The 12,231-nt window shown below is 39.8% G+C and overlaps 1 protein-coding gene and 1 long non-coding RNA gene across 2 annotated transcripts in view; both read left to right on the top strand.

Annotated features, from left to right (window-relative positions):
• gse1b (Gse1 coiled-coil protein b) overlaps positions 1 to 12,231 on the top strand; it is a 163,825-nt gene that overhangs the window by 80,004 nt on the left and 71,590 nt on the right. The window lies entirely within an intron of this gene.
• Positions 1,716 to 7,274, top strand: LOC137105140 (uncharacterized). Its single transcript, XR_010911777.1, has 3 exons — positions 1,716 to 2,025; positions 2,357 to 2,383; positions 6,802 to 7,274. It is a non-coding gene; the product is annotated as an uncharacterized lncRNA (long non-coding RNA).

The raw sequence follows: 12,231 nt of genomic DNA, 5'->3' as shown, positions 1-12,231 counted from the left end.
TTTTGCATTAAAATGCGTTGCCTCAAACATTGCACAGTTTGGCTCTACTATTGTAGTCACTAGCAAGGAAGTAGCATGCTGTAACACTGTGAGTCTCTTACTTATCAGTTTGTAAACCAACAAACAATATCGCAATATATGTCCACAAAAACTGACTTTGAAAGTATTCTTGTGTATTTGTAGTAAGCACAGAGCACTTTAGTCTTGGTTCACAAGACAGAATGTCAGCTTCACCTTGGAGCAGGGGGCAGAACCTAGGGGTGTCAAGGCGCCTGAGCCCTGCTGACAGAATGAGGGAGCAGAAGAAATGCTATTTTAAGAGCAGATTGGGAGGTTGAAAGAATTATTCATTCTTATTGTACTCTCTGCCTTCTGTAAACAAATTTGAGAAGAAAGAAAGAATGAGAAAGGTGGAGGGAGAAGTGTTGGGGGCTTGGTGGTTGAGTGGTTGTGATGAAGAGGAAGGCAATAGCTGGGTCAGAGGGATCTCCACCATTCAGGATTCAAAAGAGGCCCCAATTAAATGACTTTATAGAGCAAGTGAGGTGGAACTGTGTGTGTGTGTGTGTAAGTGAACGTTTTGCATGTGTCCATCTGTGTGTCTTTGCTGCTACATTTTGGAATGTACGTCTGAAAAGTGTGTGGTTTTTTTTGGGTGTATGTGTGTGTGCGCATACACGCGTTTACTTTTGTAGTACAGGGAGGAGTGATGAGGTACTTCAAGTGTCGCCATGGTGCTGTAATTAGCGAGCAGGGGTGAAAGGTTGGCCACAATTCTGCTGGCCTGGGACAGGATCTCTCTCCAGACCTGGAGGGGGGAAAAGGATTGAGGGGGACGAGGAGAAAAGAGACTAAGCACACATCTAAAGGAGTCTCCTGACTGAAACAGGAGAGAATAGAAATCCATTAAGCGGTGTTAGTTTTGTAACGGTTATCCCTCCTGCTCTCCCACTTCTGGCATATGTCGACATGTTTATTGCAAGTGGTGGGTGTGTGTGTGTGTGTGTTCACGTGTATGTGCACACGCACGCTTGCAGGAAATGCAAGTTGGACCCTTTGAGTGCAAGCTATGAATTTAAATGTCTGTTTCATTGGGTTAATCTTGAAGTACCTTTAATCTTTAGAAAAAAGAAAATAGATTGATTGTGCGCATAAATGAAGGCAAAAGCAAGCAGTACTGCAGTAAATGCATGTGGGGGTGTTGAAATGAGAAAAAAAGAGAGAAGTAAGAGGACGACATAATGGGGCACAGATAGAGAGTAAAGTACATGACAGCAGCAGTTAAATAAATATAAAGGTGTAAAAAAGAAACGTTAAACACTGCAGTACTGCCCAAGCTGGTTTGCTGCCTGTTTGAATGCCTGTCTCAGTATGTGCAGAATATATCGTCATGACTGTGAGAACATTGTCCGAACATGGTACACTGGGTTCTCCACCCCGCTAAAGTGTAATAGTGTGGAAATTGTATATAAATTAGTAAATCGACAAAACAACTTCCTGCATTCTTATAAAACCTCATCTAGATGTCATGTCAGATCTAGCACTGCTGAAGAATTGTACTTTGACAATTTCTGTTCCACTCACACACAGGAAAAGCACTGTCTTTATCAAAGTAAAATGTCTCCAGAAGGAAGCGAAGACAGTTGTTCTTGTCAGTTTGAGCATGATAAGCACTCTGAGCTACATATAACACTATGTACAAAAATACAAAGACATGTTCAGTGTGTGCAGTGCCATGTAATTAAATGGACCTTTAGAGTGGACAAAGCACAAATATTGAGGTGGGCAAAAATTAAGTATTTGATCTTTATTTATGTAGAATGTGTGTATGTTTTTTTTTGTAACTGCTTATTAAAAAGGGGTTATGAAGTGGACTAAAAGATATTAGCGGTCACTGGGATGCCATAATGTGTGGGTGTCTAATGCAGAGACAGTCTGTTGTTGAAGACATGAGGCTTCTCTTTTACTTGGCATATGGTGATTAACACACATGCTGTAAAATCTGCCATTGACATGTGTGAGAGGGTACGTACATTTTTTATTTATTTATTTATTTATTTTTTGGGGTGAGACTTGCCCTACCAATCAAATTGATTCAAATGATGGGTTTTGAAATATTTTTATCATTAGGGAAAGCAAATTCTGAAAATGAAGTTTTACATTTCAGTTTTCATATTTAATATTTGTAATATTGAAAAGCTGCTTTAGGTTTACTGTTGTTGTTTGACATTATTACACACAAGTTTTTAGATGGGTTTCATTCAAATAATTATTACAACAAAAAAACATATTCTTTCGTTATAATGAAGTAGAAGTCCACGCTGAATTTAAATGTCATATTTTTTTTCTCCTGTAGGAACCTGCTGATAGATTTCAACCAGAGGTGAATTTTCCACCACTCATTTTGACCACAGTTAGTGTTAAATTAGTGTTAAAAGTACACAATTATTGTTTAACGTACACCCTCAACCAAATTATTACATATTTTTATATATAAATATTATATGTTATACATACATTTAAATGTATACATAGAGATGTGTATAAATACATATAAAGATGGCATTATTTGTAAGGGTTTTCCTCATTTACATTTAGTCATTTGGCAGATGCTTGATCTCTAAAGCGACTTAGTAAGGTACAAGGCAGAAAAATCTAAGTTAAAAAGAAAACCTGAAAGCAAAGTGCCATGAGACGTTTTTGAAAGGCAGTTTTGAAGATTTGTATTAAAACTGTGAAATTTAATGTAACACTGGCAATACAACATGAAAAAGTAATAATATGAAAAATGTATTGAACTGTAATGATCAACATATGAAGTGTTTTTCTATGACATGAAATTTAGATAGTTAGATACACAAGGGGGGTCCCTAAAATAGAAATAGATAGTTTTATTATCTAAAAGCTATTGTTTTTGAATAATTCATATGTTTATCGACATAAAATACAGCTGTCTGGAAACAAATCATGCTGCATATCACTGTGTGAGTAACATTAGAAATTCTTCGCCACAGAATACCTGACTCATTTTTTAGTTCAAGCTTTGGACCGTCAGAGTGTGGATATTTAGTTGATAGAGGTTGTTTTGGCCTATACTCAACTCTTCAAGTGATTTGCTGAGGATCAGGAGTGAGGTTTTTGTAAAGGTTTAGCATACGGTGGTTAAAGGTCCTCACAAGAACATTAAGACAAGCATGTGTGAAGGCCTGTTATCTTCATGTGTGCACTGTGCTCTACATTGAGGGAGTGCGTCTGTTAACTCTGTGCCAACTGGCAGCGAGCCCTTGGCAGTGGGCTGGCATTCGCGTGCCCGCTCAGCTCCCACCACCTGTCTGGTCCCTGGAAGAGTCACCAAGCTCCTGCAGGGAGGGCCTCCTTGGTGAGTGGGGGGTGTGGTGTGTGCATACATGTCATGTGTGTGTGTGTGTGTGTGTGTGTGTGTGTGTGTGTGTGTGTGTGTGTAGGTGATGCAGGGTTGGGGGTGTGGGGGTGGGCTTGGCATTTACAGCCTGTGAGGAGGGAAGGCCAGGGAGAGCAGGGAGCAAGTTGGTCCCTTAGACCTCTAGATCTCTGCCACAGGAAGGGGCTGTGCTGCAGAGACGGTCAGACTGGGACAACCATGGCCTAGTCTGGGCGCTGCTACCTCCAGGAGCCAATGAAAATCTGCCTGTCCTTTCCTCGGTCCATCTGTCTGTCTGCCTGTCCATCTGCATCCTGAATTAGTGTCTCTGTCTTTTTGACAGTGTGTTTGCCTTTATGAGCCCAGAAGATGCCAGGTGGATAGAGAGGGAAATGGAGAGGAGATATACTGCTCCTCCCTCTCTCATTCTTTTTCAGCAAATCACTTATTAAAATATGCAACACGTCAGTTAGCTAACACTCTGCCTCCAAATTTCTTCAGCTGTGTTTGTAAAACTATTACTCAAGAGATTGGTAGACCACAAAAGACAGCAGAGAAAGAGAAATATTAAAGACTAGGCGCTGTGCATTGCATGGCTGCTGTGTGTGGGAGTAGTGGGTTTTCAGAAATCCCTTGTACTGTCTTTCAGTGAGGGATTGTGTGAACATACACTTGCTCAATAATTTAGCCACTGCAAAGAGTGGTTCTGATTAAATAATGAAGGATCTTGGCACTGGTGATCAAGATGGTGTGTAGCTGTCAGTGCAATTGTGTGCTAGGGACCAGAGTATGCATCCACATTCTCGCTTGCTTGTGGACAGCAGTGATGAAGCTCACACATCCACATGACAAGAAGAGTGTCAGAGACTACTAAACCCTGTTGCTGTCTCTGGGTCATAAATGTAATGAATGGCTTTAGACCACATGTCCAATGACTTTAGAGGCTGAAGCTTCACCTTTGACATCTGTTGACCTGAAAGGTCTAAGCGAGAGGCCAGAGAGGCCAACCACCAGAGCATGACCTTTAACCTCAGATCAGCATGGGGCAAAGGTCAAAGGTAATGCTTATTGGATGAAGGCTGCATGGTCATGGGAATGCGTTGTTTTTATTAAAACAATATTGCATTTATTAATAAGTTGAATGTTTCTCAAAATTTAGACCCAAGTCTTTTAGTGTCATACTAATACGGAAAAATTCAATATTTGCTGCTGCTTTGGTTTTCCTTTTTGTATTGTGTACTTAACCTGAAGCAAGAACACTTTTAACACTTTCAACGTTTAATTATGTGTAAGCGCTTAGCTCAATAGTTCTACATTAATAAAATTCATTCTGCTACTTACAAAAGTTAAATATCTGAACTGGATTGTTTTTTTTTTTTATGGCTAATTCGCATCAATCTCAAAACGGTAGACAATTTTTATATTGATCGTAACTGAATAAAATAGTAAAGTGCCTTGTTTGTGAATTTACCATTGATACTTATGGAGTGGATAGATTTATTTTTCTCATTGTTTTGTTTCTGTAATGACCAGATCAGATTTCTTGCATTTCATCTCAGATACACAAACATGGTGGCATACAAATTATTTTGTCCTTTCCACAAAAACTAAAACATGCAATCTCATACAAAGGAAACACAGAGCCAACATACATTTCTGTGTACGTACTCCTGTGTGTGTGTGTGTGTGTGTGTGTGTGTGTGTGTGTGTGTGTTTGCACCTGTGTTGTGTGTGCTTGCGTGATACGAGCGAGGAGGTCTCGTGAGAGGGATGCGAATGCAGTGAAGCTCTTTTTCCTATAATGCAGGCTATCCTTCATGTCTTATCTGAGACTGCTAATGTCTGGGGCCAGTGGAGGCTGAAGTTTACGATTCATGGCCTAGACCTTGGCTTTGTGAGAGCAGACATCAATAATCTCCCCCTGCCCAGCTCTCCCTGCAGCAGCACCAGCGTCCATGTGGCTACTGGATGATGGTGTGTGTGTGTATGAGAGAGAGAGAGATTGAGTGCAAAGATCAAAGGTTGACATAAGCTAGATGACAATGATTCAATAAGGAGGAAAAGAAAGTAGGGAATACATGACACACCGTAATGACCTTTAACCCTGACCTGCTACAACTCATCACCTTTACATTAGTGTGATATTAATGTACACAGTATGACTCTCACAAATACAAGCTATTCTTGAATACAACAACCGGTTAAATTTTATTAAGCAAAAATGGCAAGACATTTGAATCTGTTTTGTAGAACATACAATAATTTTATACACTAGTTGAACAAATACTGGCAAGGAATAAGGCGTTTATTTTATGTGTGCTGAAGTGTTAATCAAAATAAAAGTTATGAAATTGCTAACTTGAGCTACAGAGAAATACCTCCCTAATCCTATAGAACAGCCATAAAACTTTTTTTTGCAGTTCCTAGTTTAATTTTTGTGGACGGTATGTTACTAAATCAGTGATTCAGTTTAATTATAAACTAACAATAAACACATGTAAACTTCCAGCATAGGATATATATTGGTTAGTGGTCCTAAAGCTAATATAGCAGGTTGTATGTATGTGGATATTGCATGCAAACTAAAACATGCAGACACACACTCACAAACACAAATAAGAACACACTGATGTCTAGGCTCAGCTGGTATGTTGGTATTCTACAGACAGAAATTGTCATGGTGAGTTGTTCATTATTCTCAGTGTCTGGCTTGCCCAATCAAACGTGCACAACTATAACCATAACAAAAACATGACACTTTGTGGGTGTGTGTATCCATATCTAAACACAATATAAATGAACACAGAGAACATGGAGAGAAAGCAGGGACAATTTAAGCATGACACTTGTGCAAATGCAGTGTGTGCGTTTCAGTCTGGAATGGATTGTAAGGTAATATGACAAAGGAGAGAAGAAGATGGAGTGAGAAAGTAGAACATAAGAACGCGAGACTCAGGATCCGTAGCTAATGATTGTTTACAAAGAATTTTCTTGCTCTCTCAGCTTGGTTTCTCTCTTGTCTCTAATCTAGCAGTGAGTAGGTATGATTTTACAAATCCCTGTGTTTTATTACTTGCATTTTACATTTCTGAAATGGCAAAATGAAATCTGCCTTTAAAAGTGGGGTGATTAAAAAAAGGCAAATACAATGATAAATGTGAAACCAGTTGTTTGAAACCCAAGTGGTGTGTAACTGCTGCTTTATTTGTACCAGATTGCGTTCAACCGTCATTTTAGGTTTCTTTTGCTAATAGTTGAAATAGTTGACCTTGGTATAAATTCAGTAAGAAAATATGGTAGAATTAATATGCAGTCTGCGCTTCCCTAAAGTTAATGAAGTTGCCTTCATTATTTGCCTACGTTTTTATGTGAAATGTTAATTTTACTTTTGTCTTGTGTAGCTTCCTCAGATGGTCCAAGGACACAGAAGGACACGAACTTTGGGAAAAACTCCCCAACAACCTCACAAGTGCTTATAGATTGTTTTCACAAACACTTTTTTCCACATCTGGTGGACAGTCAACTCCTTGTACCACTAGGGTGTTGACACAAAAGTTTGCTGCTCTTTCATTTTTATATTGTTCTCGACAACTCCTGATAAAATAGATAAATACATCTGGGGCTCTTAACTTGCTGGGTGATTCAGCGTACAGTAAGTAAGATTAAACTTGTGTGCTGGGAAAATGCTGTTTGGCATTTATTTTGAGATTGATAAAAGCTCCTGAGAGTCAATTGAACTGAACTGCTAAAATATCTTAAAATCTCCAGACATGTACAGAGGAGGAGTGTTAAATTAGAGTGTGATCAGCAATATAAGCAATCCTTTCATATAAGTGGAAGCCATTTCTGTAAATAATGTTTCACTCTCTGGAAGTACCACATTTTCCTTATATTGCTGTGTGATCAAATAATAAAATATTAAAATTAAATGACTTGATGATTTTTGATAGATACACTGGCTTTGGACTGCACTTGTATATGTCAAGGCAACTGCAATGAAATTTGCAGTTGTTTAAAAATGTAAGCCAGCTTCATAAGCTGAGAAATAAAAATGCAGGAAGGAGATAGTAATGGTTCGTTGCGGTACATAGGGATGTAATAGGATGAGAAATGATTTGTGGTTCTAAAAGGCCCTCATACGGTCTGACCCACACATCTTTTGCTCTCTAAGTGCAAATACATTGGGTATCATGTTTCTCGGGTGGCAGAGAGAAAGTGAGACTGGCCTTTCTGCTCTGATAATAAGGTGACATTTTACTCGGCATAGTCTCTGAATAAGAGCCTTGCTTTTTTGCTCTCCTACACCTACAGTACATCTGTTTCCCCCCAGCCTTTCTCTGCCCTACTCTGATTCTTTGTCTCACTCTGTAATTCTCTGTCGTGCGTCTTTATTTCTCTGTTTCTTTCTGTCATTTGCTGTCGTCATTATCATCAAGCTGTCTCTCATCCACTTTTAGGTGAATATTATCGACTGGATGAACTCTGCAATGAAGGGCACATAAGTGGGCGAGTCTTATGTTGTGAGCTAATGGGAACATAGAAACAGAACACCTGTACTTTTACTTACTATTAGCTTAGCAAGCTTTTTCCTTAGAGATCTTCTTGAAGTGGCTACAATTCTGCACATGCATTCTAAGTGAGTAGTGATCAATTTCATAAAACCATTACAGATCCATTTTAGAGCAGTGGTATAGTGCTCTTCTTCGTGTTGCATTCTCGTTACCCATTTCCTGCTGTCACTAAATATGATTTATTCTTACAAATATACTAAAATATCCTACTAAATATGATTCATACTTATAGGCGATTTAGGGAAGCTACTTAAATTATTTAATGATTTGTCTAGAGGAATATGTTATTACCTTAAATATGTCTTGTTATTTCTGGGAAGTATAAAAAGCGTAAAAATTTCCTACCGTTTCTTTCACCCTGCTACGTCTCTTTACATCAATTCCTCCTTTTTGTTGTGTAGTTGTCCCTGTGTGCGAGAGACAAAGAGTTGTCTCAGTTGAGCAGTACCCTCTGTCCCATTAATTAGCGCAGTAAATGCTGTTGAGATTACAGCAGGGGAAACTAAGCATGTAAGTCCATGGAGGACGAAAAGAGTGAATGGGTGAGGTAGATAAAAGGAAAAAAAACAAAACAAATGATGTATATCTATGTTCACAGTAGTAATAACCTTCTGATTAGAGGGCTAGTGCCGAAGAAGATAGTTACAGGAAGAAGCTGATGTGGAGGAAGAGGAAGGAGAAAAACAGTAGTCCAGAAAGTACATTGTGTTTCTCCAGTGTCTGGAGCCCTTCTCTTCTTTCTACTAGTCTCTTTTTCTCTCCATGTTCTCTATATCGTCATATTTTTCTCTCCTCTGCCTGCAACTGTGCCACCTACTTATTAGAGACATAGCATACAGGAAAGCGAGAGATGCAGCCACAAAGATCCCAATGTGATAAAGGACTATTATTGTTCTCTAGACTGTTTTTGTACGAGAAACTCGCTGGTGTAAAATTCAACACGGAGAATGTGGAGACTATCTTCAAGATATTAACATATCGGTCTCAAATCGTTTGGGATTGTGTTGCGAAGGTAATGACTGAGCTTTTAACGTCAGTTGTAGCTGGGGGGGTAAACATATGTTTCTTAAAATGTATGTGTTAATATCTTCTGAAAGTGCCACAGGTAATCAACAAATACGTACACTGTCATTATTTAGGTATAGGATCAAAAATATGTGCACACACATAATATTGCTCTAGTTTTTGTTTTTTGTTTTTTTCCACAGTGCATGTGTTACCCCTGCTCCCAACTCTCACGCTGAGCTACTTGCATCCCACTCTCCACCACCTGCCATTATGTGTAGCTGAGGTGGCTCTAATGGCCCGTGGCTCTCCTTTCCACCACCTCTCCCCTTTCATTTTCTCATAACAAGCCCCCTGCCTTCTCTCACTGGAGCTCAGACAAGATTATCCCTCTGTTATTCCACCTTCCGCTCTGTCCCACACTTCCCGGTGGCGCCCAGGCATGACCCCGCAGCGGCAGGAAATGGGCATTTGCAACAGTCATTTCTCTCTCTTGCTCTTTGCTTCTCTCGCATGCTATGTCTCTCATCCCTCCCTTCAAGTTCACACACTTAGAACAGGTCACAGATCATTTCAAGCACCTTGAGTGTGGTGAGGCAATTACTCTTCCTTCTGGTCACCTCCAGCACCCCTGCCAACGCTCCCTGTTCGACTTTGAGTGGGCCCTCCTCTATTATCCCCATTCTACGCGCAGTGGGAGTCACCACTCTGCTAGTAGTGTTAGCCCACGACTCACATCTCTGCTTCTGCTGGTGTGCGACAGCCATCCTACCAGCCTAGGAATCATCTTTGTGCTGCTGGTCTGCAACAGTACTATCAGCACATCAAGGGGCCATAGTGTCGCAGCACAGTGGACAAGACGATGGAGGCAGAGACCAGGGAACGTGTCGCCTAAATGTATGTTCATCTCAGACTTGCTTATTGAATGAGAGGAGCCATCCATCATCAATCTCCATGCTCTGTTTGTTTCCCCTTCATCACAGTCCCTTTCCACCCTGCACCTAATCATAAGCTCGACATAAACAGACAGTGACGTGTGTGTCTCTGAGCATATTTGTGTGTGCCTGTGTGTCTCTGAATTATGGCAAGTGTGGTCTTAAGAAAGAGAGCAAGTAATAAATTTAGTGACATCACGGCGAGAGGGGAAATCGAAGTCTTTCAAGTGCTTACTCATAACGCCTTCATCCCATTATTCTCTGCTAGTTATCGCACACGCACCTAATTCTGCAGGTCTTATAGAGGGTGTGATCGTTAAGAGTGCTGTAAATCCTGCTGCAGGGGTCACTGCTAAAAGTACCTGTCTCCCCTTTGAAAGATTCAGCTGGTTTGTTTACTTTGAAAGGAAATTAATCATACACACATACATATGCACACACAAGTACACTTATTGCTTTGTCCCTGCAAACAAATATCATTAGCATTACAGTTTCCCTGCACTTTGGTATCACATCGAAAATATTGGGTGGTGTTGTAACAGCAGGAACGGACAAACAAATTCGCACAGTTCAGATCTGAGAATAGAGATTGATTTTGCCAATGCGGTCAGTGGGATTGATGAAACTAATTTTGCAATAACAATGTCCTGAAACAGAAGAGTCTTTGTTTCATCATGTTCTCCTCGTGAAAGAAAAAAAAAATCATTGGAAAACTCTGCTCATCATCTGTATCTAATAGGAGAGGTGCATGCTAGGAGACACAAGCTGTTTCCATCCAACTGTCAAGAAGGATTTACACACACTTTGGAGATACTGCCAGAAAAGTGGAATAACTGCATTTCCATCTTACCGGTTGAAGCGTTAATCAGTCCCTGGAAGAGAATGTAGTATAACATGATAAATATTGGATAAGTTGTTGTTTTTACTGATGTCAGGTGCTGTGAATACATTTCATTAATCTAAAGAACACAAAGTACATGAGAAACTTGACTATAAAGCAGTTGAGAACATTTCTGCAATTTATATAGAAATAATAAACATAGCTATTTTGTACTTATTACAATTTATTAAGTTGTATTTTTGAATATAATATATATTTTTGAACTTGACTTTTGACGGCAGGTTATGAAAAACTAATGGTCATATACTAATTTTCCACAATTTATTTAACCCAGTGTTTTGACCACAACTGTTTTTGACTATACAGTACAGGTCCAACAAAATGTGCAATTTAATACAGATGGTTTAAAAAACAATTTACACTATATTTTACACTATTATTTTTGACAAACTTAAGTGAATAATAACTAAAAGTTACTGTAACTGTTCTAGCCTGGGTGCTACTGGGTGCCTGCTATTCGACTGATATTCCACAGACAGCATTACAAAGTTTACAAGGCTCCTGCTTTGTTTTTGAGTTGATGCTCTTTCACTGCTTAAATCACCATTTAATATTGGTTTATCATAGGCTGTAATTAGCTGTTGAATGATTGTTTGTGTGGAAACTGAAGACTCAGGAAGACAGACTATCTCCCCTCTGTTACAAAAATGCTTTGCCCCTTCTTAACATTGTGGACGGTCTGTTCCCACGGTGACCAAGCTCAGCAGCTCCATGGTTACAGCAGGACCCTTTGAAGTCATCTCAACCCCACACCCCCCAATGTTGACTACTTTGGTTCTCCTCCCTTGATCCATTCCTCCCCCTTCCCTCTTCTTCCCATCCTATAGCAAAGGAGAGACTTGTTTTGACCTCAGCCATAAATGATCATGACACCTTAACAAGCAGCACAACCAGGACAACACACACTCACACTTGCCCAGTAGGTAATGCAAACCTGCCATTCGTTATCTCATTTCTCACCCACACATAGCACAAAGGCCCACATTGTTAGTGTCTGCTGAGCATAGTGTATGTAGCATTAGGTCAGTTTAGACCATTAAAGGTTCAAAGAGCTGCTTCTACTCTACTTTCTTTCTTTTGCAAGAGGTTTACCAAGGTTTACTTTCCTGTTGTGTCATACAAAAACAATCTACACAGAACATTTCTCCACAGTGAGTGCAGAGATTTATATGGCTGCTGGACAGATTAATCTGTGGAAAAAGACAGAGGAGAGAGAGTGGAGGGATTCTTGGAAGGCCCTTTCTCTTCGTGCTGGTGGAAGACCAAAGAGCTCTTTGCTCGCTGCAGGATAAATAGCAGTGATGTCAGGTGATTGCCTCTCTCTGTTTTTAGTTGGTTGCCATTTTTCCTACTGTGATTTTCAACTCAGCTAACATCCTTAAATAACCATAACTGTGACAATTTGTTTGGTAAAAACAG

Source organism: Channa argus, chromosome 2, assembly GCF_033026475.1.
Source record: "Channa argus isolate prfri chromosome 2, Channa argus male v1.0, whole genome shotgun sequence".
In the NCBI taxonomy this organism is placed as follows: Eukaryota; Metazoa; Chordata; class Actinopteri; order Anabantiformes; family Channidae; genus Channa; species Channa argus.
This window is presented reverse-complemented; position numbering and strand designations above follow the sequence as displayed.